Genomic DNA, 27,374 nt, shown 5'->3' on the forward strand with positions numbered 1-27,374 from the left:
GTCTTTAAAAATGCACAATAAATTTGGGGATGAATTGAGTTGGTTCATTTGATTAGGGTAATGGTTTTACTTTATTTTTTATTTTTATTTTTCTGCAAGGCAAATGGGGTTAAGTGGCTTGCCCAAGGCCACCCGGCTAGGTAATTATTAAGTGTCTGAGACTGGATTTGAACCCAGGTACTCCTGACTCCAGGACTGGTGCTTTATCTACTACGCCACCTGGCCACCCAGGGTAATGGTTTTTCAATAAGAAATAATGACCAGTAATGCTATAAAAGTAGTTATTATTCTCCATAACATTAGAGAACAAAATATTGACTAATAATGTGGTTAGAATCAGGATTTAGCAGATGTGATGTTCACAATACAACCCCAAGCTTGGTTATAGAGTAACACAGTTTCCCCTTATTGTCACATACAGACACCTCCTCTATCCCTACCCCCATACATGAAGGCTATGCATCTTCGCTTTCAGAGGTTGGTGATATTCCTTCATTCCCAAAGAAAACCATGACATCAGGGAAGTGATGCCAAGACAGGAAAGAGAATTGTATTTAAGTGAGGGAGGCCTAGGGGTAGTATGAAAGTGCATCATTAGAGTCAGAAAGGATCATTTTGTTTTATGTAGAGGAAAAGACTGATAAGAAGCTAAAAGAACCTTCATGGTCTTCAGGTCAATCACCACTGAAAACAATATTTCCTACTCTATTCGACTTTTATTTTTATCCTTTAAAAATTTCAAAATTTTATGTGCTTGGTTTTTTTTTGGATAGAAATAGTATTTTGTTCTCATAATGCTTTTATCAATTCTACTTGTTCATTCCAAGATAAAAGGGAATGGAAAGGGGTTAGAGAAACAAATGGAATAAGAGTGTTCAAAACTGGCATTCAGGGCACCTGGGTTCTTAGTCTTGGCTCTGTAACCTGTCAAGTGTACCTCTTTGCATAAATTACTCAAGTACTCTGGGTTTCAGTATCTCCATCTGTAAAATAGAGATTGAACCTGAAAGTCCCTTCTTCTCTAATTCCAATATTCTACTTGATCTGTATCTTAGAACCAAACATCTTAGGAAACTTAGTTAAACTACTCTCAGCTAAAATACTCCTTGAGAAGCATTGTGTTGGAAGAGGGGTTCTACCAATACTTCCAACATCAGGTCTGAAACTGAGTTATTCATTCAAAACTATTCATCTTCTGGGTAGTTCATTCAAAAATCTTCAGGTAGGATCATGTGTCATCTTAATATTACCTTCTATTCAGCTGTTGTTTTGTCTTAACCTCTGAAAGGAATTCTTATACATAGAAATTTACTGATTTAACCATGAACATATAGCTATCTCTCTGAGATGGCATTTCTTTGAAAAAAGAATTAATCAAACATGAAAATATAGATAAAATTAAATATGACATTTTTAGGGAAACTTATCTTGTCATCTTTTGACCAAATATCTAATGGGATGGAAGGGAAGGGCATGATAACGATTGTCAGAGGAAGAGAATAGGATTGGAGTTCTTTGCAGAGGTTGCCTTCCCTAGACAGAAAGAACCTATTGCCTAAAAGCATTGAAATAAATGGATGGATATTCATCATTGATAGGACTAACAAAGCTGAATTGTATAATAGTTCTTAAAGTGTCTGACATGTCTGTAGACTTTGAAATGTCTCTACTTGATAGCTCCTATTCTCTAGGATTCTATGTCACTTGTACTATCGTGGTCTTCCTCCCTGCTAAATTACTCATTTCCTTTGCTCCAGATCATGTCTGCTAAAGGTGGGTGTCCTCCAGGATCTTCATCTCTTCTCCCTTTATAAGCATTTCACTTGGTGATCTCATAAGCTCTCATGTATTCAATTATTATACTATCCAAATTGACTTTTCCACCTATAACTTTTCTCCTAACCCACAGACTCACACATCCAAGTGTCTATGCAATATCTCAAACTGGATGTTCCATCAACATCTTAAACTCAAAATTCCCCAAATGAACTCGTTATCCTCTATCCCTTTCTCAAATCTTTCCCCTTTCCAAACTTCATTATTACTATTGACAGCACCGCCATCATCCCAATCCATCAGGTTGGCAACCTAGGTAGTATCCTCTACTTACTGTCTCTTAATTCCTTTTCTCCACCCCATCCAATCTGTCTCTTATATTTGTCAAATCTCCATTATATGTTCTCTTTTCTCCTCTGAAGTTGATGTTATTCTGGTACAGACTCTTGACTTCATGTCTGGACTATTTCAATAGGCTGTTAGTTATTTTCTCAGTCTTAAGTCTATACCATTCTAGCCCATCTTCCACTCAGCTGTCAAACAAATCTTTCTAAAAAAAGCAGATCCAGTCATGTCATCCCCTTCTATTCAATAAGCTCAACTGGATCCCCCTCCAGGATCAAATATAAAATCCTTCTCCCACTTTTCTGGGTTTTTAAAAACCTTACACTTCTCAATCTCCTCTTCAATTCAGTGACACTAACGTTTTTACTTTTTAGGTGCTCAAAACTGGGCTGCCTGAAATACCCTCTCTTTTTATTTCTTTCTCCTGGCTTTATTGGCTTCCTTCAAGTCCCATTTAAAATCTCACCTTCAGAAGGTGTTCTGATTTCTCTTAACACTAGTACTTTTGATCTTTTTATTATTTTCAATTTATTGTGCATATATGTTGTTTGTGTGCCTATAGTCTTAGGACTGGAGAGTCAGAAGAGTAGAAAAATAGGGAAAAAAGAGTCATGGAATTTGCAATTCATCATTAATGCTTCAAAAAGAATAAGGAGAATTGGGAATAAGGACAGGATATTGAATTTAGTGATAAGGAAGTGACTGGTGATCTCTGAGACTACAATTTCAGTCAAAAGGAGAAAAGATTAAATTTCATGGGACTAGGAAAGTAATGTGTGATTAGTAAGTGGCAGATTACTTAACTAAAGAAAGAAAAAGAAAAGACAGTGGTAGCTCATAAAATCATTAGCATTACATTTTTTTTTCCAAGATAAGAAAATGGGCACATCTAAGGCAAAAGGGAAGTAACCAATAAATTGGAGGACTTGGATGTTTATGAGAGAAATAGTATAGAATGAAGACAGAATACAGGGGGAAGGCTTTGATTGGAAAAGAGGAAAAATAGCTCTTTCTCTTACATAAGAGTCATATATAGGATGCATGTAGAGACAAATATTGGCCTTAGCAACAAAACTAAAATAATTGTTCTATGATTGATTAGATGAAAAGCAGGAAAACATGCAATTAAATTCATCCAACTTTTCTTTAGGGCTTACTAAAAAAATTCTGAATGGTCCTTTCCAAATGAGGAAATAAAAAAGAAATGAGAAACCCAAGTGTGCATGACATCATAGGATCAGATGAGAAGCAGATTTCCACAGGCAGTAGGTTAGTTTAAAATGTGCTATGGATTTAAACATCCTTTTCTTAACAATTTGCCAGCCCTGATTGTGCAGGGTTTTGTGTGTGTGTGTGTGTGTGAGAGTGATCCAGCTTCTTCTGCTTTATTATGAGTATTTGTCCTGCCAAATAGAGCATTGCAAGCATGTAACTGACAGGGCCTTTGTGTAAATGGTATTCTTCTTTCTTTATTAAAAAGGTTCCACTCTGTTACCATCTAAATGAATTCAGAACTCCCAGAGACATCTCCAATAGCAGTGGGGCAGAGTTTGCTGTTACATGGGCTATAACAGCTATAATTGTTGCTATTATTTGCACCTCACTGTTCACCTTTGAGCAGAAAAATAAACAAAATACTTCAGAGAAAAGATAGAAGAAAAAAGGATGTTTGTAGAGCCAAGTTGTAGAGCCAAGACCAGACAAACATTATTTGTTGAACCACTCTAATTTTCACTGCTGCTTTACCTTCCTGGTGTTAGGGGTAATGTTCTATCCCACCCCTCTAACTAGATATTTAAAGAGTCTCCTCTATGGGTGAATTGAATTGAATAAAAACAAGTTTCCTTTCTTTTCTTAAAGGTCTTTATTTTCTTTTAGAGAAAATTATCAAATTTCAAGATGTATTAATAACTTCACTGAAGTAGGATTGGATTTTCCTCAGTATTCATTTTCACAAGCAAAGGAGAAAAAATTGCTGCAAAGTGCAAGGAAACTGGATTGCAACTCAATTTTTAAGCCAGATTTATACTAAGCAAATTGGAATAAACTGACCCTTTGAACTTCAAGATATTTATTTAAACAACCTGGAATTGAGCTTTTGAGGTTTGCTCATCACAACCTAAAGCATGGGTGGTTCATGTGGGTAAAATCTCTAAACATTTTGTTTCTAAATTTCTCTGTTTATAAAACATTCTTTCCAACTGCGTCAGAAAAGGAAGCAACAGCTTGTTTTCTTTGGGAGAATGGAAGTGGGGGAGAGAAAAGCAATTGTGTCACATTTCAGTTAGAATGGTAGTCTAGAAATTAAAGTTTCTTCAGTGCCATAGCATCCACCTTTTTTTTTCCAGAGCTGGAAGAGTACCTAGAAATCACTTGGTATATGTAGGCTTCTCATTTTAGAGATTAGGAAACTGAGGCCCAGAGAAGTCAGGATTCAAACTTAGGTCCTCTGACTCCAGAACCAATGATGCTGCTTCTACCCTGCTACAATTTTAGCTAAATCCTGTTTCGTTTGTTTACCAAATCTAATTTCTTCAACTGTTACTACTGTTCATCTGGGATCAACAACAGATATTTTCTCTGATTTTTGCAATGGCCATATGTGATAGATACACAATAATAAAGTGTCCAAATTAAATGTCGCTACCAAGTATTGCTTCCTTCCTTTATACAAACCCTTCTTAGATAATCTCCTTGCCACTTTGCCATTTCAAGGTCATTCTCATCAGAAATGAATTTTCTGTCAGCTCTCAAATTAGGGACAATTCAGCATCAATTATGATTGACCATTCATTCATTCATTCATTCAAACAGTTGGAGGTGAGGAAGGGAGTTGGAGCAGTGGATGTTCAGAAAAAGAACAAAGTGTTGCAATTACCTGTTGCAAATCTGAATCTATGGGAACAGTGTCCATCCAACTCTTTGATCTTCTACTGGGAGAAGTTTTATGTTAAAGGGTTTCTAAATTCAATTCTGAGGTGATGAATCTACAATACTTAAACTTGGCACTGTTGGAATAAATTAACTTTGGAAGTATTTCTTAAGTATTTGCTAAGATATGATTCTAGTCCCCAAGAAATAACTCTAAGGAAGTCCCCAGACAATTTAATTAAGCAAGTATTTGTTACATATACATTGCAGATAGAATCTTGCAATAGGAATTGGGTAGGACTTTAGATGATATTACTACCACCCCTTACTACTTCCTTTTTTTAGTTTCTGCCTTCATTCAATTTATTAGGAGATTTTATATATATTATAATATTATAATTACATTATAAGATTATAAAATATATAATATATTATAGTTATAATAATCACTATACTTATAATTGTATAATAATAATAATAATTATAATTGTATTATAATAAATAATAAACAAAATATAAAGTAATGCATTAAAATACATATATCAGTCTGTTTCCTAATGCTTTTTGACCTCTCTGCAGCTTTCGATATTGTTGATAACTCTCCTCCTTGATAATCTCATCTCTCTCTAAGTTTTCCAGACACCTCTCCCACCTGATTTTCCTACTACTTATCTGATCATTTCTTCTGTATTCTCCTCCAGGTAGCTCCTAGGATTCTGTCCTGGGTCCTTTCCCCTTCCTCCACTATACTACTTCACCTGGTGATCTCATTGGCTCTCATGGATTTATATACCAGCTTTATGTTGATGATTCTCAAATCTACCTTTCCTGACCCAATCTTTCTGTTAGACTTCCATTCTCATACATCACTGCCTTTCAGATATTTTAAACTACTTATCCAGAAGACACTTAAATAATATGTCCAAAACAGAACTCAGTAAATTTCTTCCTATTGTGACTTCTTATTCGGACCAGTGAGTTATGTGAACTGTGTATATCAAGAAGGAAAAGAACTCAATTCTATCAATTCATAATCCTTTCCCATTCTGAAGAATCCTCAGCCAGGATAGGACTATGTGTCTGAGGATTGTAAAGGATCATGAGATTCAGGACTGGAAAGTAATAACTAGTCCAGCATACTTCATTTTGAAGAGGAGAAAAAAGAGGGAAAAAAGGAAATAAAAGGCTACACAGTAACAGGCAGATTTAAGGTCTGAGTATGGTCATCTAGGTCCAAGTCCAGTCCACTTTTCACTATCTCATACTGCCCCTCCAAATGTAAATACAATAACAAAATATAGATTTCAATTTAGATTAGGATAGGGATGAAGATAGAGGAATCCAGGCTATATGGCATGATTAAATATGGTACTTTCCCTAGAAAGGATGGCATGACTTAAGGGCAAGTCAAAGACAAGAAAATAAAGATGATAGGCTAACAGACCCTGGAAATTATCTACATTATTGGGTTGTTGTAAGGACACAATGTGAAAATATATGTGAAGCATTTTAGAAATTCGAATGTGCTAAATAAATAACTACTACTAATAATAACAACAGCATATAAATAATAATTTCAGGATGGGAACAGATATGAGCTTGGCATTTTCATGGATGAAAGTACTAGAATAATGGAAGCAGTATGTTTGAATATTATAGGTGCTCCTGGGCACAGGGTAGGAAGTGTTTAAATGGAACACAGAAGAAAAACATAGAAGGACTTAAAGTTTTAGGACAGAAGACATGAAACAGCATAGCAACTAAAAGCAGGATGGATCAATAAGAGCAGATAATGGCGTCAGCGAAACTAGTCTTTGCAATAACCTTGGTATGGAATTTTGAAAACTAGTGAGATTCTAAAACATGAAATTAATTGGCAGAGGGCAAATGGAAAGAAGGGAATGAATAAGCATTTTCTGAAAAAAAGTAACAGGGCAAAGGGGAAGAATGAATGAGAATTCTGATATGTGAAGTCTAGGTTACTCAGAAAATAAACTTGTTACTAATATTTTTGTAGAATAGGTGACTTGGGAGAGATAATGTCTTGGACATGCTGAGTTAGAAGCAGTAAAATGAAATTGAAACATTTTAAATTCTTGAAAAATTCAAGAAAATTGATTTATTTTTCATTATGAATAGAGACAAGCAAGTAGAACACTCGTAAGCTCTAAAATATCTAATAAAATAACAAATTTAACTTTAAACTCAATCATTTTTATTACATTATGCATACTTATATCAATTTTACCTTTTGCATATAATTAGTAAACTGCCTTTGAGATTCAGTTTTGTTTTCCTTCAAAATAGGAAGTCTCTTGATTACAATCTAAAATAGCAGGGAAGTATTCAAAAGAAAATTAGTCCATTTTTGAAACTTACCAATGGTTTGATTCAATTAATATCTTTATTGATCACCCTATCCCTCATACAGCCCTATGATGGCATAAGATTTTATTAAGTGCTATGTGTAAAAAATGAAAATACCAGGCCATATCACCCCACCCTTGCCTTCAAATATGATCACTTACATTTAAGGTAGATCATTCCTGTTTAGTCACTTTAGTCATGTCTGACTCTGTGACCCTTTTTGGGGTTTTCTTGACATAAAAAAATAGAGTAGTTCATCATTTCCTTTTCTGGCTCATTTGACAGATGAGGGAACTGAAGCAAACAGGGTTAAATGACTTGCCAAGAGTCATACAATTAGTGTCTGAGTTGGAATTTTAACTCAGATATTCCTGACTCCAGACCCAGTGCTATATCTACTGTGTCACCTGATTGACCCTAGGTAGATATACAGATATTTAGTTACCTTTAAGTCTATGCAATTCTATTAGAAAAAGTAAATCAATCTGTTTGGGTTAGGTTAAAAAACTAGATCAATGTTTTTTTTTTCGCCAAATTGTGGAGGTGATCCAAAGTATAGATTTTAATTTAGACTATAATGGGATTGAAGATACACAATCCAGACTAGAGACAATGGCATGACTGAGAAGGATCCTCTACCTAGAGAGAAGAGCATGACTTAAAGTTTTCAAATAAAAAGATATGAGTAAAGATGACAGATCAGCAATTTTTGGATAGAGGCTATATTAGCTGAAATGATGGGATTATGGAAGGTAAGGGATTCATTCAGTATAGCTACAGATAGTTCAACCAATGGAGTCAGAGCTGAACATTATGAAAACTGTAAAGACTTATTAGAAGTCTCTTTAGGAAAATAGTATCAGCCTACAAAACATTGGCCCACAATGCCCGTGGGGACTTTGTATAATTTATGTCCTATTCAACACTGAGCACATTGTTGGCACTTCATGTTTAATATAAACACAATTATCTTGCATTAGGGAACATTAATGTGCTTTCCAGAATATGACAGCATGACTAAATGAGTTTTCTCCAACACCAATTCCATTTCACTGAATTCCTATCTTCCTCTCAACTTTTATGGAATTCTTCCATATATTCAAAGCCTGGCTGTTAAATAAAGTGTCAGTTACATTGTCTCAGACACAGCAGTACCACAAAAAATGCCATATGGAAGATGAAAATCTAGCTCAATAAATAAAAATGATTAGAAAGGAACAAAAGTAATTATCCAATGGTTATCTTACTCCATATAATAGATATATTTTTGAAAAGTACAAAAAATCAAACTGTGGTATAAAAAGTTATAATTAAAGATAATTGAAAACTTGCTATTTAAAGACATGTTAGAGAAATTATTTTTTAAAGGTAAAATCCATTTGCAAATTGAATAACCAATCATAATATATATATATATATATATATAATATAAACTAAGATGTCAATAAAAGCAAAATGCACCTGTAGAGCACCATAATTGTGATTTATCTTTTCTTCCTCTAATCCATCCTCCATTCATCTCCCAAAGTGATATTTCTCAAGCATAATTCTGACATGTCACTCAATAACCCAAATCCCTTTCTAAATGATAAGACTTCAAGTACTTGAAAACAGCTGTCCTCTAAAGAGTGTTGGTTATGGAATCCAAAGTCCTGGCCTGGTTTCAAATCTAACTTTTGCTCTTGCACAGTTCTGCCTCACTTAAATCTAATTCACTTGAAAGTCAAGATATCACCCTCCTGATGTAACATTAGTCCTTTTCAAGAACGAAGAGCAGAACAACAATAATGGAATCTTGGGCAAGAAATCTTAGCCTATTTATCTCTACAAGCTTCCATTTCCTCATGGGTAAAATGAGAGGGTTGGACCAAATGACCACAATGCTTCTTTTCAGTTCCAAATCTCTAATCACATGCCCCCCCACAACCTTCTCTTCTTCAAAATAAACATTCCCAGTTCCTTCAAATGATCTTTTTTTGGTCATAGATTTGAATCTTCTCTATTCTGATCTCTAGTCATACTTCACTTTGTCACTGTTCCTTGTAAACATACAATTCAAATATGAGTGGTTTGGCCAGTGCAGAGCACAGCAAGACTATTATCTTGTTTTGACTCTGTACTTCTCTCAGAGCAGTCCAAGATCATATTATTTTTTTGGTAGGGGGTGAGGAAGTTAGTGGGGTTGAAGGTGGGAGGAGGTTGCCAAAATTTTTTATTGACTCTAAGTTTATAATTCATAAAAATGCTCACATGGTTTTTATACCAATTTCTAAAATTCTATGTAGGATTTACATTTATTTCTATTGTAATAATTGTGTCCCTGACCTATTAATTCATTATTTCATTCATGAAATCTTTCATTTCAATTATTTCTTTTATTTCATTCATCCTATTGGGATAGGGATCTCCTGGTGTCAACAATTCTACAAATACAGGTGGATAATTTCCTGGGGAAGTGGGAGGGTAAGTGTTGATAATAGTTAAATGTGGATGATAAGCATCTAATATGAACCAGATACATTTCTTGGTCCCAAGTCCTCTTGTTTCCAAGACCATCTCTCTATTAACTATACTAAACTGCTTAATAAAATTTTTTATTAGATTCTGCTCATCATTACAGTCAGTTGGAATTTTGGGGTTCTGGTTCTCTCATTTAACATGCTACCTAACTTCCTTTGCTTAGAATGTTCTCCCTTCCTTACATCAAAGTATTTTCAAGAATCAGCCCTGATAACACTCTAGCTTTAATAGATCCACTTTGATTAATTCTTAGAGCTTAGACTCATATTTATTTATAGTTTTAGTGACTAGAGACATTAAGAACCAAAAACCTGCCCAATTCCAGAAATGACCATTTTGTTCTCATTGTTTCTATTTCTGCTCCCCAACTAGATAGCTTTCCCATTAATTTTCATCATTCTTTAAGATGTACTTATATGCAATTTTTTATTCCATAATTGTTTCATCTCCCTAATTAGAAAGCAAGTTACATTAGGTTAAAATTTATAGCATTTTTTTATTTTCTTAAAAGTACCACAATACACAAAGTAGATGTACAATAATTGCTTATTGATCTTTTTCAGGATGTATTAATTAGGTAAGGGACAATTTAAGAAGAAAGACTAATTTGCTAATCAAAAACTTTGAATCTATTGCTTAGTTTTCTGGGCTATGGTAGTTAAAATATGAAACTAATGATGTGTAATTTTGTAGATGTACATAATTAAGGTTAAAGGAGAAAATCCCTTCTAAGAGTTTAAAAATTTTACATAAAGACAATTTGAAAAAATGCAGGTGGTATCATATCTGAAGTCAGGAAGACCTGAGTTCAAATATGGCCTCAGATGCTTACTAGCCGTGTGAACCTGGGCAAATCATTTAATCCTGTTTGTCTTAGTTTCTTCATTTCTCATATGGAGAAGGAAATGGCAAACCACTCAGTATCTTTGCCAAGAAAACCTCAAATGTGGTCACGAGGAGTCATATATGCCTGAAATGACTGAATCACAAAAAGCTAGAAAAGAAAAACATATATACTAATGTCAAAATATATTCATGGGATTGAGAATGGGACTCTAGACATATACAAATATATCCATGTGATTTACACATTTAACTATAGAGATATGACCAAGATAATGTTGAAAAAGACATGATACAAGTATTTTTCTTATTATAAATCAAAAAGCCACTCATAATAGTGTGTGTTGCTATTGTCTGGAAATATACTAAAGATGCCTTTGTGAAATAACAGAAAAGAAAGCCTCTCCTGGACCTCGATGAGCAGTAAATCATCACCTGTTAACAGATCACTGACTTCTATGTAATGATTTCATAGTATCATGGGATTTAGAGAGGAGCCTCAAAGGCTGTCTGGCTAAAGCTCTCATTTTATAGCTGAGGAACCTGGAACCTAAAGAGGCCAAATGGTTTGTTCAAGGTCATGAAACTATACAATGTCAGAGTCCAATTCAAAACCAGGTCCTCTCATTGAAATCCAAGGCTCTTTGCTAGACCGCACTTGTGCTAGTTCAGATGTGAGCACAAGAGCCCATATGAAATCACTTCCTGGGGATGCATGTAATGAAGACCTGACCTACATAAAGTCCATTAAGACCTTTTAATAGGTACAGCTTGTGGTTATGTTTCCAATAATGTTAACAGTAAAACTGTTAACATTTATGAAGCATCTGTTCCCCAGAAGGTGCTGGAGAAAACTAGTCAGACATAAGCACTCAACTTAAAAGTAATAAAATGCAGAATAAAAGAATATCTTTTGGCATGTCCTCACAAAAACATAATGTTATTTCCAGCATGTGGACATCTGAACAACTTACATTCTAGTCACCTGAATATGTTTTATTTTGATTCTCTTGGGCTTGAGTATTTGTTAGAGTAGGCCTTTTAGCTTCATCTGGATAGGTTTATCAGAACATGAGGAGGGCAAAAAGAAATGGGAGACCACAAACTCACACCGCCTTGTTTGCTCTCTCTAAGCATATAAAATATAGAAAAACATACATGCATGTTATAGAGAGATATATATAGTATGTGTGTTTACCTGTATTTATCATTAGTGCATAAAATCCATAATATATATATATAATATTCTATAATAAAGAACACAATAATATTTTAAACGGGGACCAGGTGCTACGTCTATATATTCATCAGTGTGTATACACATACATACATATATGTACATTAAATGTAAATTTATGTACTTTATACCTATAGCTAATGCATACATATATCTGCACATCATAGGCTCATTTAGCATATGACATATATTGTACTTTAGCTGTACATACAATAGCATTCTTATATGCAAAATATGCATAGTTTGCACACACACACACACACACACACACACACAACTTTCTATAGACAAATAGACAAATGGCATTGTTTGTTTTCAAACTATGATTCTAGGAATTTGGTCCAGAATTCTACACAATACCAAAAATCTGGAAACCCTGAACTATATGGGTCATTTAATTTCCTTCCTAGCTCTTTAATCTAAGAAACATATTATTAGTCAGCATTAACTGAATTCTTGGTTTAGATTGAAAATAGTAAGAAACGCAAAGACATTTAATATGTTGCCAACATAAGCGGGGTAAAGAGTAGCCATACTTGTGAAGCACCATTACAAGTAAGTGTGCTCTATTAGGTTACAATAATATGGTGAAAATAGAAAACATCCACCTTGAAGGGAAAGTAGTCATAATAAATGACTAGAGATATACTTCAAAAATGGAAAACTTTGTGGCATAAATTATAGTGTGCGATTAAGAGAAATTAATAGTTTCTTTTTTCTCATATCTGTGATATCAATAATGAAACAATACAAGGTTATATTTGTAATATTTTCACAAAGACTCTTAAAACATATCATTTCAGTACAGTAGAAGCCAACATTCCATGGGACATTTGTTTAATGACAATGTGTGAGAAATAAGAACATGAAAGGATGTAGTCCCATATGGTACCCATGATATTCAGCTGAAGTTTTTATGTAGAAAGTTAGCTTACAGATCAGAAGCTGGATAACTTTATATGTGAGAAGTGTGACAAGGTGTGTGACAAATCTTTTTATCTGTGTTGCTGACATGAGGCAAAGTTTTTATGGTTTCTAGAGGAAAGGGGAAGCATTTTCAAAAATAGCAATGCTACTTTATATAGAACATTAAGGTTAACAAAGCTCTTCCTCAGCAATCCTGTGAGTTGAGTATTACAAGTATTACTTTTATTTTATAGATGAAGAAAGTGAAACTCAAGAAATTATTTGTTCAATGCCACATGACTATTAATTAAATATCACAACTGAGGTCTGAACCTAGGTTTTCTGTCTCCAAGAGTTATAAGTAGCTGATCTTCCAACTAACAATAACTAACAATCTGCCATTTATAACTCAAAACTTTTTCTTCCCACAAAAGAAGTTTCCTATCCCTTTTTTTCCACTTTCCAAATGATTCTGGGACTCAAAATTATTTCACTATTTAAACAGGCGTTCTAATTAAACTCTGAGCTCCCAGAAAAAAAATTAGGTTTCCATCTACACAAGGGTTATTAAAACAAAAAAACCTCTAGATTCCACATATAGAGAGAGAACAAATGAGAAATTAATGAAAATTTATGAGAACTTTTTTCCTAAGACACATAAAATCTGGATGATTTTTCACTCTAATTTTATGTTGCTGTTTTAATTCCTAAAGAGTAGGTCAGAATTTCTCACTAAACTAGAGGTTGGCTTATTTACCTCTGTCTACCATAGACTCACTACTATTCTTCTTAGACCCTCATTTTTATAGTTGATAGTACAGTGAATTCCTGTTTATCCAAAATCAAAACAACTAGAAAGCTTAGGGGAAAAAAATCTTTTTATTTGGTTTTTCTACACTCTACTTTCAAGAGAAAGAACAAATAAAAAGAAATCAATCTGAAATCAGGGATTAAAAAATAAACTTCTGAAATAAGCCATGTGGTTAGTAAGAAATCTTCATCATTTCTTCCAACATTCTAGGCTGATAATTTGGAAGAAGGAAAAATAGAGGAGTCAAAACGAGAATCAATGGGTAGAATTTTCAAGGTCCATGGAAGAGTCTAGGCCACAGACATGATCATGGCTGTCCAAATGGAATTGCACCTACCATAAGAGACATTCACTACTTTATCCTTAAGAGAATTAAGCAGAGAATTAATGCAATCATGCAAAGTCATTCTCCTATACCTAGGTCTCCAATACTACATGGTGATAATAATTATTCATAATGATGACCAGGAGGTACTATAGTAAAGGTGGCAATAACTGATTATAGTTATATATTACTTTATGTTTGTAGCACTAAATGAACTCATTTCATCCTCACAAAAACCTTGTTGAGATAGGCAGGGAGTGAATGCAAGCATCACTACGTCTGTTTTGTGGAAGAGGAACTTGAAGTCCAGACTAGTTATGCCATTTGTCCCAAGTCACAAAACTAGAATAACACAGCTGTGACTAAGTTGAGTGCACATTCCTATACCACACTGCAAGATAAAGTATTTTCCAAAATAATACAAAAGAAAAGGCATATTTTATTGAGTTATTGAATATAATTTAATAAGATACATTTTAATTCTTTAAAAATTAGTTTATTTATGCCTGATTTATGAGACAGACTCTCAGTTAACCAGAATATTAAACTAGCCCAATCATCCATTACCCAATTGTTCCAGCAAAACCACCTTGGTTTTATACTCCATTTTTGTCCTTACAATTGGTAGAATTATCCTCATTGTTCTTATTAGCAATTTCCTTTATTTTCATAAGCCCCCTCCCAATTCTCTTCTATATTTGAGAGTTTCTTGCAAATCCAATTAGCACCACAGCTAGTTATTACCAACAATATTTCCATGGGAATATTTTGGAAAGGCTTGTTTGTGGAAGGACAGACTATATGTTTTATACTGCCTCCTTGAATATTAAGGAATTTTCATGGAAAGTAAGTGGAAACAGGTTTGGTTCCCTCATCATCAATTAAAAAGATTACACTGCCAACATACAAAGTGGCAGACAAAAAAGAGGAAATTAATATGATACACCAGATGCTATTAGAATTAGCTTCCCACCATTTAGAGATGTATATAGCAAGACAGTAATTCAAAGTAAGGGGTGGGGGAGAAGAAATATGATGGCTAAAAGATGAAATTCTATTAAATTTAGTAACATGATTCATGACCCCAAATAGCTAAATAAGCATCTAATTTAAAATTTGATTCTGCTAGGGTTAAAAATATCTTCAGAACATATAAGGTTATTGATAGCCATTTCCCCCAAGAGATTTTTGTATTTGATATTAGACAAATTTTAGCACAATACTGACAATAAGATTATTTTATTTGTTTATTTTTAATTTGAAGTAAGCCTGAATATTTAAAGATGAGAGGGATTTTTTAAAAAAGCCTGGTGCTCTGAAAGCATTACAAGAATAGTTATCAGAAAATGGCAATTTATAACACATTAAAAAATAGGTAAATAAATTTAATATATAAATGATTTCTAAAATTGATTTTTATTTATAGTCTGTTTAGCAGATGACCATTTAAGTCTGGATTTTTGATAGAGAAAGGAGAATGTGAATAGGAAAATTCAGAAAAACTAAATTTGTTGTACAAGTCTGGAGGAAGTAATGTTATAGTATAGTATAAAAGGGTGTTAAATTTGTGTCCTGTGCTTCCATAAAGCAATAGATCTTTTGTTATGATACAACAAAGAAGAACAGAAGGGAAACATCAAGGGAAACTTGGTGAATTAGATGGTCCTCAGGCAATGACAGGAAGAATCAGCAATGGTTCTAACCCCAAGACAGAAACACAAATTAAGCCCTGACATTTATTAGCCCTGGGGAAGTTATGCTATCAGACTTTTCCTTAATTGGAGAAAACTGGTAATATTTATTGTTAGCACAATAGATGGAGCATTGGACTTGGAGTCAGGAAAATCCGAGTTAAAAATCTCATCTTAGACACTAACTAGCAGTGTGACCCTGGAAGAGTCATTTAACCAGTATTAACCTCAGTTTCATCAAACAGAAAATGATCTCACTTACCTCATAAGGGTGTTCTGAGGATCAAATGAGAAAACAAATTTAAAGTGTTTTCCAAACACTAAAGCACTAGATAAAAGATATTCTTATTCTTCTTATTATAACTAGTACAAAAGTTTTCCAAATTTTAAATACTTGCTTCAATACTTCAAGCATTTGTAATTCCAAAGATGTTTACATTTCTTCAACTGCCACAGCCCACAAATCTTCTAAAACTGAGCAGATGATCTTCCCAAGTGACCCTGGATCTTAGTACCCTATAACCTTTTCCGATTCATCTAGGTTAGAATTCTAAAAGACACACAACCTATTCCCAAATATATAAACAAAATCAAGTTATCTAATATGTGAATGTTTAACATTTAAATATCTATATTGACTATTTAGCTATCTAAATTTCTGAAAGACAATGCGCAATTAGTGGTACAGTGGATATAGTACTAAGCCTGGAGTCAGGAAGACCTGAGTTCAAATCCAGACTCAGATACTTTAACTGTGTGACCCTTGCCAAGTTACTTCACCTTATTTACCTCAGTTTCCTCATCTTTAAAATGAACTGAGAAGGAAATGGCAAATCCAGGACTTTTGACATGACCAAAAAACTACCAAACAACAACAAAGATACATAGAGTCTACAAAAATAGTTCTAGTATAGTGGAACCTGCCAAAGCTTTTATTCTTTGGGCAGCTACGAGTACCAAGTCTGTATAAATCTCCAGTCTATAAAGTACTACTATAATTGATAACATTTACATTGTGCTTTAAGCTTTTCAGATTATTGTGTTTGTCATCTAATTTATAGTTATAAATGCAAAAAGACATCACATTTTATTTTTTAAAGTGCCATGAGCAAATGTTTAATGTGAATCTTCCTATTCTCTATCTCATTTTACAAAAACAATAAGAAAAGTTCTTCATTTTATGTCCAGGAAAATAAATATGGGAAGAATCTTAACATTTCACTATTATTTTCAAATCATGCATTATTAATTTTACCCATATTCTTTATATACACATTTAATGACTCTTCTTACTAACAAATAGTATTACATTGGTTTATTTCAATGTATAAGACAAACAAATGAATACATAATATAGATCCTTCACTTTTTTTAGTGAAAATTAATAGCAAGACAGTCAAATAAAATTGCCGGTGGCAACATATCCAGTGTTACATATTAGAGCACTAATCAATCATCATGCTTTTCTAGATAACTAGTCCTTGTCTTTGACATTGTAACAGAATTTAAGCAAAAGAATAGACTGAAAAATTTCTAATAAAATGCCCCTTCTGAATTTAAAGTTTTGTTTTTTTTTAAATGACTTATATAATCAGTTACTTTTTAAAAAGAAAGTTATTACTTTCATTCACCACTGAGAAAGGCAATTATGAGATTAAAGTTTTATTTTAAAATTAATTTATAACTAATGATCATGTCCCTCATGGAAACTCATAAAATTTTAGAACTGGAAGAGAGCATGGAGATCATCATTTAACAAATGAAGTCACTGAAGACCCTAATGTTTAAATGCCTAGGGTCATTCAGTACATGTCAACAAACATTAATCTAGGCTCATAAAGTTTGTGAATGTTTATACTATCACAACACTGAATAGGATTTTAGATTCTTCTACAATCTTTTTTTCCCCCAGTAATAGTGATCTCTTTATTACTGAACCATATGATCTTTCCTCAGTTCTGTTCTCATCTTTCCTGATCCATATGACACATTTGACATTGTAAGTCACTTTTTCTTGAATTTTTTGACTTTTTGAAATTTACAATTTCCCCCAATCTTGTTTCCCTCCCCCCATCCCTCCACAGAAGACAATTTGATAGTCTTTACATTGTTTTTGCTATACATTGATCAAAATTGAATATGTTGAGAGAGAAATCATATCCTTAAGGAAAAAATAATAAAAGAGATAACAAAATTATATAATAAGATACCTTTTTTAAATTAAAGGTTTTTGGTCTTCATTTAAATTCCACAATTCTTTCTTTGGATATAGATGATATTCTCCTTCTCAGATACCCTAAAATTGTCCCTGATTATTGCACATTAGTCATCAACCCCATGTTGCTGTTAGGGTGTGCAATGTTCTTCTGGTTCTGCTTATCTCATTCAGCATCAGTTCCTGTAAATCCTTCCAGGCTTCTCTGAATTCCCATCCCTCTTGGTTTTCTAAGAGAACAATAGTATTCCATAACATATATCACAATTTGTTCATCCATTCCCAAATTGATAGACATTCACTCAATTTCTTCTACCATCTTGATCCATATTGAGCCTACATTATTATTTCTAAAACTACCCCCAAACTCATTGGTGTAGGAGATAGAGAGCAGGGCATAGACTAAGGAAGAGTCATCCTTGTGAATTCAAATCTGACCACAGATACTTACTATGTGACCATAAGCAAATCATTTAACCCTGTTTGCCTCAGTTTACTCATCTGTAAAATTAGATAGAAAAGGAAATAGCAAACCTTTCTAATGTCTTCCACCAAGAAAACCCTATAGAGTCACAATAAGTCAAACATAATTGAAAATGTCTACCAACAACTACTACCAACTTGATTCTACTATTTCTAGAACTAACACTAAATCCTCTCAATAACATGTTTTAATCTCTTTTCTTTCTACAGATTTTATTCCATTTCTTTTGTTGACTCTCTACAATGATCAGTGTTTCTTCCTGATCTTTTTCCTTCCTTTTTCTTCCTCTTGTTTTCCTTCCCTCCACCACCATGATTCTTTCCTTCACCTTCAACATGTCTCCTTAACTCACCCTCCCTTATTTACTATGTTGAATAGCTACAGGTTTACACAAAAATCCCCAACACTGGTAACTAGATCTTCTGACTTCTTTTCCCAAACTCTACCATACCTTGCAAGTTGATTTGACCTCCCTTGACAAACTGTATGCTAATTCTAGGGAATTGGTGACATTTGATGCAATCAACAATAGCTTTTTGTGCTAAAGTCATCACTCCTTTTGTTACTAAGGGAAAGGAAGGTTCCTAATTCCTGCAACAATTCAATGAGCTTTATGAACATTTATTAATAGTGACCTAATATGTACTAGGTATCTTGTTTTAGAGGATGAGGGAGATATAAGGTTATTAGGTCAAGGCCTTCCACCCTTATACTTCCCTAGCTAGGCACTCTCTTGCATGAGGTTGCCCAAGGCTAAGAAGTATTGCTTATATCTACTACTGGCTACCTTCTGTATCTTCTCCAACTACCCTCCTCCAGTTGCCCAAAGACTGATTACAGTATTGTTCCAGAATGTGACACTCGAATGTACACTTTCTAACCTATAACTATTCACATCAATTTTTTTAAAACCACTTTTTGGCTTTACTTTCTTTTTTTGCTAGATTCTATCATAATAAACACTAAAATAATCAATATTTTCCTTTCTTTCCCCACTGGGTCCATGAATATATATTAATGAATTATAATTGAAAAGAGAATCTCTTGATCCAGAAATGAAGGGGAAATACCCTGTTCCCAGTTATTTTTTAATCTGTTTATAGAGCTGAAGATTCTCCATAGAGATCACATAAAAGGGAAAAAGGACACACATGTACAAAAATATTTTTATTTGAGCTCTCTTTGTAGTGGAAAAGAATTGGAGATTAAGGGGATGCCCATCGATTGTAGATTTGCTAAACAAACTGTGGTATATGAGACTTGCATGAACTGATGCTGAGTGAAGTGAGCAGAACCGGGAGAACAATGTACTAAGTAACAGCAATATTGTATTATGATCAATTATGCTACACTTAGCTTTTTTTTTAGCAATCAGTGATCAAAGAGATGAAAAATCAGTGATCAAAGACAATTCTAAAAGACTTATGAGAGAAAATACCATCCATTATCTAGAGAAAGAACTATGGAATCTGAATGCAGATCAAAGCATACTATCTTCAGTTTTTTTTATTTGTTTTTTTCTCATGGTTTTTTGTTTTGATTCTTCTGTCACAACATGATTAATATGGAAATAGGTTTAACCTTACTATAAGGTTATATCAGACTGTTACTGTGTTGGGGAGGGCAAGGGTGGCTGAAAAAATTGGAATCAAAATTTTACAAAAATGAATGTTAAAGACCATCTTTACATATAATTAGGAAAAATACTATTAATATAAAAAGAACTGAAGTTTCCTAATAGCCTCTTGTGATTTTATATATATATATATGTATATATATATATACATACATATATATATATATATATATATATATATATATATATATATACCCACTTTTTGTATACCAGGCAGATAAAGCCTCCTACAAATCAGTGGGTAAAAAAATAGTAAAAAGAAGCAAAGGTCACTTATGTGGTTTCAGGTTGAAGACAACAAGGCTGGAATATTTTTGTGATTAATAACTCATTAAACTTTTTGAACTTTAGATATTTTAATGTATGCTTTTCCAAAGACACAGGGGTTGAAATTATAAGTAAAGTACTGAATAGAATGGTGAGTTTATTTTTATATAGTTAAATTTGCAGGGGCCTATAACACCAATCAACCATTAAACCGAGTACTTAAGGGACAGGAGTCAAAGAGACAGATTAGAGGTGAAGGAAACAATAAGATGGTGGAAGGGGAAAGAAATTAAAGAAAAGCAAAGTAAAGAGATGGGAGAAAACTGGGAGAAAAGAACCACAGCTCATTGGAGAGAAACACCAAAATGGTCAGAATGAATTTTTTTTGGGGGGGGATAGAAGTTTGCATGGGGAAGATTTGGTGGTAGGTCTAGAAATAATATATCAAGATGGTAAGAGAGGTCAAAAAACCTAGATTTTCACATGATGCTTTAAATATTTGCAAGGTCTATGTGTTTAATAAGGCATTAACTGAGTAATGTAATAATAAGAAGAGAATGTATTCAGGAAAGAGATGCAAAAGAAAGAGAAGCAGAGGGCTAATATTTAGCATATTCAATTCTCCTGTATGATTTGTAGGTCAATAATGAAAGAGAGAATGGGATATGAGAACAAGAACAAGTGAAAATTCAATATTTCTACAGTAACAGAGATATAACCTTATACTTATGAAACTCAAGGGGAGAATTCAATTCCCCCCCTCAAAGAAGTGCCTATGAATTCAGAATTACAACTAGTTTTTTATTAGTAAGAGGAAATGAGTACTATAGTCAACAAAGATGCCAGATAGAGCATGTATACTGATAAGATACTGCCAGAATCCATTGTAAGCCTCATCATACTGTTTTCAAATTACATGGAGCATATAGACATGACTCAAAAATTAGAGGGTCCAGTCCCTTAGAAGTAGAAGGAGTCATACCCTCTGGATTTGACTAAACTTTCAGTGTTGCATTTAGGTAACACTGGTTTAAGATCCTGTTTAAGATACTGTTAGCTAAATAGTAGAAATAACATTATTCCCCTTTATCAAACAAGGAGAACTCAGAGGGGTTAAATTATTTTTTTTCATGTTTCTAAAGTCAATGAGTATCAAAACCAAGATTTAAACTCAGGCTTTTTGACTTCAAGACTAATGAGTTCATTGCATACCATCAATATGAATATCTCTATGACCTGAATGAAGTTATTTATTTTGTTCCTATCCTGATTTCCTCACCTGAAATTAAGATAATCTTTTGAGTGGGTGTGTAGAGTAGTGGTCTTCACAGTAATGGGCATGGAATACCCCCCCCCCCAAGGCAGTATTTTTGACCTCAAAGGATACAGGATCAGCCAAAGAGTGGGAAGTTGGATCACATTCCCCCTCTTATCAAACTGCATCCTCAGTTAATCCTGAGAAGCAGTTTTTTGACCACAAAGAGTGCAATCCAATCCTGGAGGGTTTCTTTCCAACATAATTACTTCTACTCTCTCCAACATTCTCCCTACGTTGCTAGGCTGTCCCAGGCATGGACCTGTCTAGAAAGGAATAACAATCAAATTCAGACATCCATAGCAGTTGGGTAGGCAAAAATCCATTGCCTTTTCTTTATTTTCCCAGAATGTCATGCCCTCTTCCCTAATCACCACAGTTTATGGCTCTGCTACAGAGCAGTGGGGGTCTAATAAGATACCACCCCTCCCCTTTCATTTACAGTGGAAAAGCATAATGGTACAGGATCAGTAGACAAGGATAAGTTTCAGTAATTTCCTCCCCAAATCCATACTTATTCTGAATTTCTCTGTTTTCATGGAGAGCACTACCATCCTGTCTCCAAGTTGCCCTTGACTTCTCAGTCAACTGAGGTTCCCAGTAGCTACCATATCTGATGGCTTTTTCTCAATCTACCTTCCTTTAGATCTCTTTGCTAACATACAACAATACTGAGTACCCTGTCCTCTTTAATACTTTTCTTTGTAACCCTTCTTTGGGTGTGTTCTCTCTCTCTCTCTCTCTCTCTCTCTCTCTCTCTCTCTCTCTCTCTCTCACTCACTCACTCACTTACTCTCCCCTCTTCTCTATTCTCTTACAACCTTTTTGATGATTACATCTCAGTCTCTTTTCCTGAATCAAATGTGATTCTTACCATGATCCCTTACTGTTCTTGTACCTTAAGACTTTAAAAAAGAGCCCTCTCCTCATTTCTTTACAGAAGTCTCACAGATCACATACCTATCCCTAATCTTTCTCGTGGACTCTAATCCTTCATCACAAACTGCCCACTGAACATTTCAAACTCAATTTTCTGGAGGTATCTTAGCTTCAATATATTCAAAATAGGATTTAGTACTTTTCTTCCATTTCCTACTGTCTTCTGAACTCTTTTTCTATGAAAGACACCATTATCCTTCTAGCTACCCAGTTACTATCTTTGATGACCCAATTTCTTTTATCCCACATATGTGATAAATTGACCAATGCTTTAGTTTCTTCTACCTCCATAATTTCTCTCACATCCATCCCCTTCTCTTAACTCACTTAACCAACTTGCTTTTTGACCTTCATCATCTATATGCTGGACTATTGCAATAGTTTCCTAATTGTCTTCTTTCTTCAGGTCTCTCCCCTATGCAGACTTCCAGTTAGCTGTCAAAAATCATTTTTCTAAAGAGTAGGGCTGACCAAGTCACTCTTCTGCTAAGCAAATGCGAATGCTTTCCTATTGACTAGAAGATCCAAATGTTATTTCATCTTCATCTCATTCTTTACAAGGAGGTGTTTTTCAATAGTACAATTGCCATATACAAATTTGTATATAAAAAGAACACTAATATCCCTTGCATGTATATGGGTATATATATTCAAATTTATTTCTTTTAATATGGATGGATAATCAAAAAAGTCTGGAGACTTAGAATATTAATAAAAAGTGAAATCAAAATACATTGCAGAACGCATTCACAAGAAATAAAAAATGTGTACACACTGGATTAGCTTTTTTTTAACTCTAGTTATGGAAATCTGGAAGTACAGAGAAAAATGAATAAAAGTGGCTTATTCAAACAATTCATTATCAATTTGGGAAATATTTGATGATTTTATGCTACATTATTATAATAGTTTATTAAGTAAATAGATGCATGACCTCAGATAAATTACATAATTGCTTTCTGTCCACTTCCAGGTGTTGGTAAACAGTTTGCTGGACAGCCTCTAATGCTCTATGCATGTCTCAGAGGGAGGCATGACTCCTCATGATTTGAGGAATCTGTGAGCACATGTGCAGTAAGACTTGGAGAGATAATTGAAAGAGAAGTGGAAAAAATTAAGTATTTGTTTACCAAATGTTTTTGTCTTAAGCAAACTGAGAACAAGCTAACTGTTGCCTTCACCTTTGGAATGACCAGGGGAGTATTTTGTTTTGTTTTGTTTTTTTTGCCTAATTCTTCTCCCCTTTACAAAAAAATTATACCCCTGGACTGAAGATATCTGACACATAGTTGGTAGATAAGATTCTAGTTCAGTACTTCTCTAGGAGATAAGGGAATGAAGGAGTGAACTCTCCTATACTTAACAAAAAAAATGTAGAAATTGAAGTCTCCCCAGAGACAGGGTGGGACAGATGCCAGATCCTATCTATCTACATATGTTCCTGCATCACCTGCATCAGAATGTTTATATTATGATGTTCTATCAAATAATGGTTTCAATCTGTTTTCTATGTCTCATATCTTTGATTGTTAGTGGATACTGTTACTTGGTTTTCCATTGTAACGAGGTCTTATTATGTTCTTTGGTTCATATGATATATTGATATTGTTAATCTACTACATGTGGTTAAATTGTTCTCTATGATATCACAGGAGAGAGGATACTTTTGAAAAGTTGAAAAAAGTATAGAAATGTTACTTCAGAAATACAGAATAAATATCTCAGGAATAATAGATTAATATGTTTGGATTATCTGAGAATCCAGGATGAAAATTATCACTAAATAGCATGTTACATTCTAAAATTACAGTTGCCAAGATTTTTTTAAATAGAACTCTTAACAATAGAAAACATTTTAAAAATCCTTTGGAATATAATGCCACTACTGGCAACTCAGTCTTGCATTTGAAAAGATGTAGCTGTGTGTAATTACTATTCAAGTGCATTTTATGCTTCCAGTTACTCATATCTGTCACTGAAACAATTATAAATGTCACACTGACAGAACTACTTTCACTGTACAGAGTAAGAAAGAATAACTGAGAAATGTTTCAGGACTATAATTTTTCCAATCAACTACTCTTGTGTATCTTATAGCTATGAAAGTAAAGGAAAGAAGCAACAAGTAATAATCATAGCTAGAATTTGTACAATGCTTTAAGATTTGCAAAGTACTTAACAAATATTATTTCATGTTATCTACATGATAACCTGGGAAGTAGAAGCTATTCTTATCCCCATTTTAGTGATGTAAAAACTGAGACAGACGAGTTAAGTGACTTGCCCAGGGTTATGCAGCTAGGACACATTAGAACTCAGGTCTTTCTGACTCTACATCCAATATAATATACACTGTCTCCTAACTGCCTGACTTAGTCTCTCTACTTCCTTCCTTTCTTCCAGTGGAACCTGCTTTCCCTCAAGATCTTAGACTCAAAATAATTAAATAAAACCATTATTCAATTTTTAAATTTTTGTTCATTACTACTCACCAACCCATGTCAGGAAAATTTATTTGATTGAAACATGCTTGGTTTTACATGATAATAAATGTATACTAGAGATGATTCTATAAGTGTTTCCTCATTTCTTTCCCCAATAGAAAATACGATATATGGTATTTCAGTTAAACAAAAGTTTAAACAGGCTTTGAGTGAACTAGCCTAGAAATATAAGGATAATTTATAGTATTTGCTTCTACTCATTACCTCAATCTACAACATGGTGATTATGTGGCATTTTCTTATGACAATAACAATTATTCCCATTGATATAACATTCTTCTCCTATTCATCCTATGTGTAAATATGATCTTCACTTTGATAAATGAAGGGGAAAATTAAAGAAGAAAAACATTAGCATAACTTTTCTGAAAAAGAATTTGAACCCAGGTCTCCTGAATCTAATTTCTGCTATCCTACATCACTTTCTCTTATTGATATCCTGCTTTGTTATGACATCCTTGTGGCTTTTTCCCTATTAAATTTGATTATTGTTCTATTGTGAGTGCCTAATTATATTGCTATATAGGTGCTATGTAGCTAGAACACAATCAGGAAGTGCTCATCAAAAGGATATCCCACAAGGTATCAAAATTTTTGATAAATGTTAAACTGAAGAATGGAGAAGAGAGGTTATAATTAATTTTTTAAAAATAAAATAGCAAAATGCTTCTTAGAGTGGAATGGTACTAGATCTGAAGTCTGAAGCCTAGGAATCAAATTTCAACCCAGATACTTAGGAAAATTCCTTTAAGTTCTCTGAGCTTCAGTTTACCAATTTATAAAATTGAACTAAGGGAAACTAGATGATTTCTAAGATTCTAAATAAAAATATGATTCTAAAACTCACACTTATTTGTACACACAAAACTAAGAAACCAAAGCGATGCAAAGCTGTTGTGCTGTAAGAAATGAGGAAATAGATAATGTCCAAGGGATGGAAAAGTTTGTTTGAACTGATAAAGAATGAACAGAAACAAAAGAACGATTTGTATTAGAACATCAATATTATAAAACAAAAATAGATAATTTTGAAGAATTGTATAAATTGATAAAGAATGAAATGAGAAGAACCAGAACAATGTATACAATAAAACTATGAAAAATAAACTTAGAAAGTTATTAGAACTTTGATTATTGCAATGACCTTTCATGATTCCAAGGTCTGATGAAGCATACTACTCATCTTATGAAAGAGAAGTGGATTCAGGAAAGTGGATGAGAAATATTTTTTTAATGTTTTCAATGAGGGAATTTGTTTCCCTTGACTCTTCATGTTTATTACAAGGAGTTTGTTGGGTATTTCCCCCTCAGGAAGGTAGGAGATTGTAGAGAAAGAAAATGGGGTAGGGGAAGAATCCTCATCTAGAAAATAGGAAAAATCAAGGAAGAAAAGGAATCAATGTTGATGCATCTTTAGTAATTCTTTCAGTAGCATGTTAGACTAGAAATGTATGTATAGGTTTGATAATTTTATTTTTAAGAAGTTGAGAGGAAATTAGAAAGAATTTAAGGAAAAATTAGAGGTAAAGGGACCAAAAACAAATTAGTCAAAGAAGTAGTGATTAATCCAGGTTAAACAATAAATAATAATACTAGTGATGAGGATAATGTTTCCTTATATTGTGATGGTCATGTGTAAGAGACACCGGGCTAAGGATTTTACAGTTATCTCATTTGAAGGATGTCTTAAATGGTCTCTCTTCAACATGTAGATTCAATAAACAATTTAAAAATTGTCATGTTTTCTAAAAACCTAGTGAGACATAAATAAATGCTTGTTGGGAAGGTAGTATCAAAAATACTATTGTGGGTATTTTTTAAAGTATGCAAAAGCAAATGTGAAATTCTAGCATTTAGAAGATTAAAGTGCTAAAGTTATAAGTCACTTTAGAGATGACTTAGTCAAACCTTATTTTCATGTTCAGACATTAAGAATCAGGGGTAGATATAGCTCACTCGGTATCATCCACATATCCTGGGTTATTCTCACTTACTAGTATTTCACTCTGGAGATTGAATGAGGCCCAATTAGTAAATAGTGTTAGTAAATAGATAGTAAAGAAGAAGCTAAGGTGGCTGGGAAGAGCAAGCCCTATGCCTCCCTCAAATAGAAAGATATCTAGTGTGTGAATCTTTTGACACAAGCTCCAACATGTCTTTTCAGGTGGACACTTTATTCCCTCCTTTGCTGATCCTGACCCTATATCGCAATGTTCAAATCACACAGCACAACACCTGCATGCCCTTTGGCTAAAATGCAGAAATATAAAGGCAACAAACAGCATACTATTTCCTGGGTTAAATCTGAGGAATTAATACTCT

At 33.7% G+C, this 27,374-nt stretch overlaps 1 protein-coding gene across 4 annotated transcripts in view; it reads right to left on the reverse strand.

Moving 5' to 3' along the window:
• The window catches only part of RPS6KA2 (ribosomal protein S6 kinase A2), a 455,741-nt gene that overhangs the window by 217,604 nt on the left and 210,763 nt on the right, over window positions 1–27,374 (reverse strand). The gene's annotated exons all lie outside the window — the stretch shown is intronic.

This window comes from Macrotis lagotis, chromosome 5, assembly GCF_037893015.1.
Source record: "Macrotis lagotis isolate mMagLag1 chromosome 5, bilby.v1.9.chrom.fasta, whole genome shotgun sequence".
Classification (NCBI taxonomy): Eukaryota; Metazoa; Chordata; class Mammalia; order Peramelemorphia; family Peramelidae; genus Macrotis; species Macrotis lagotis.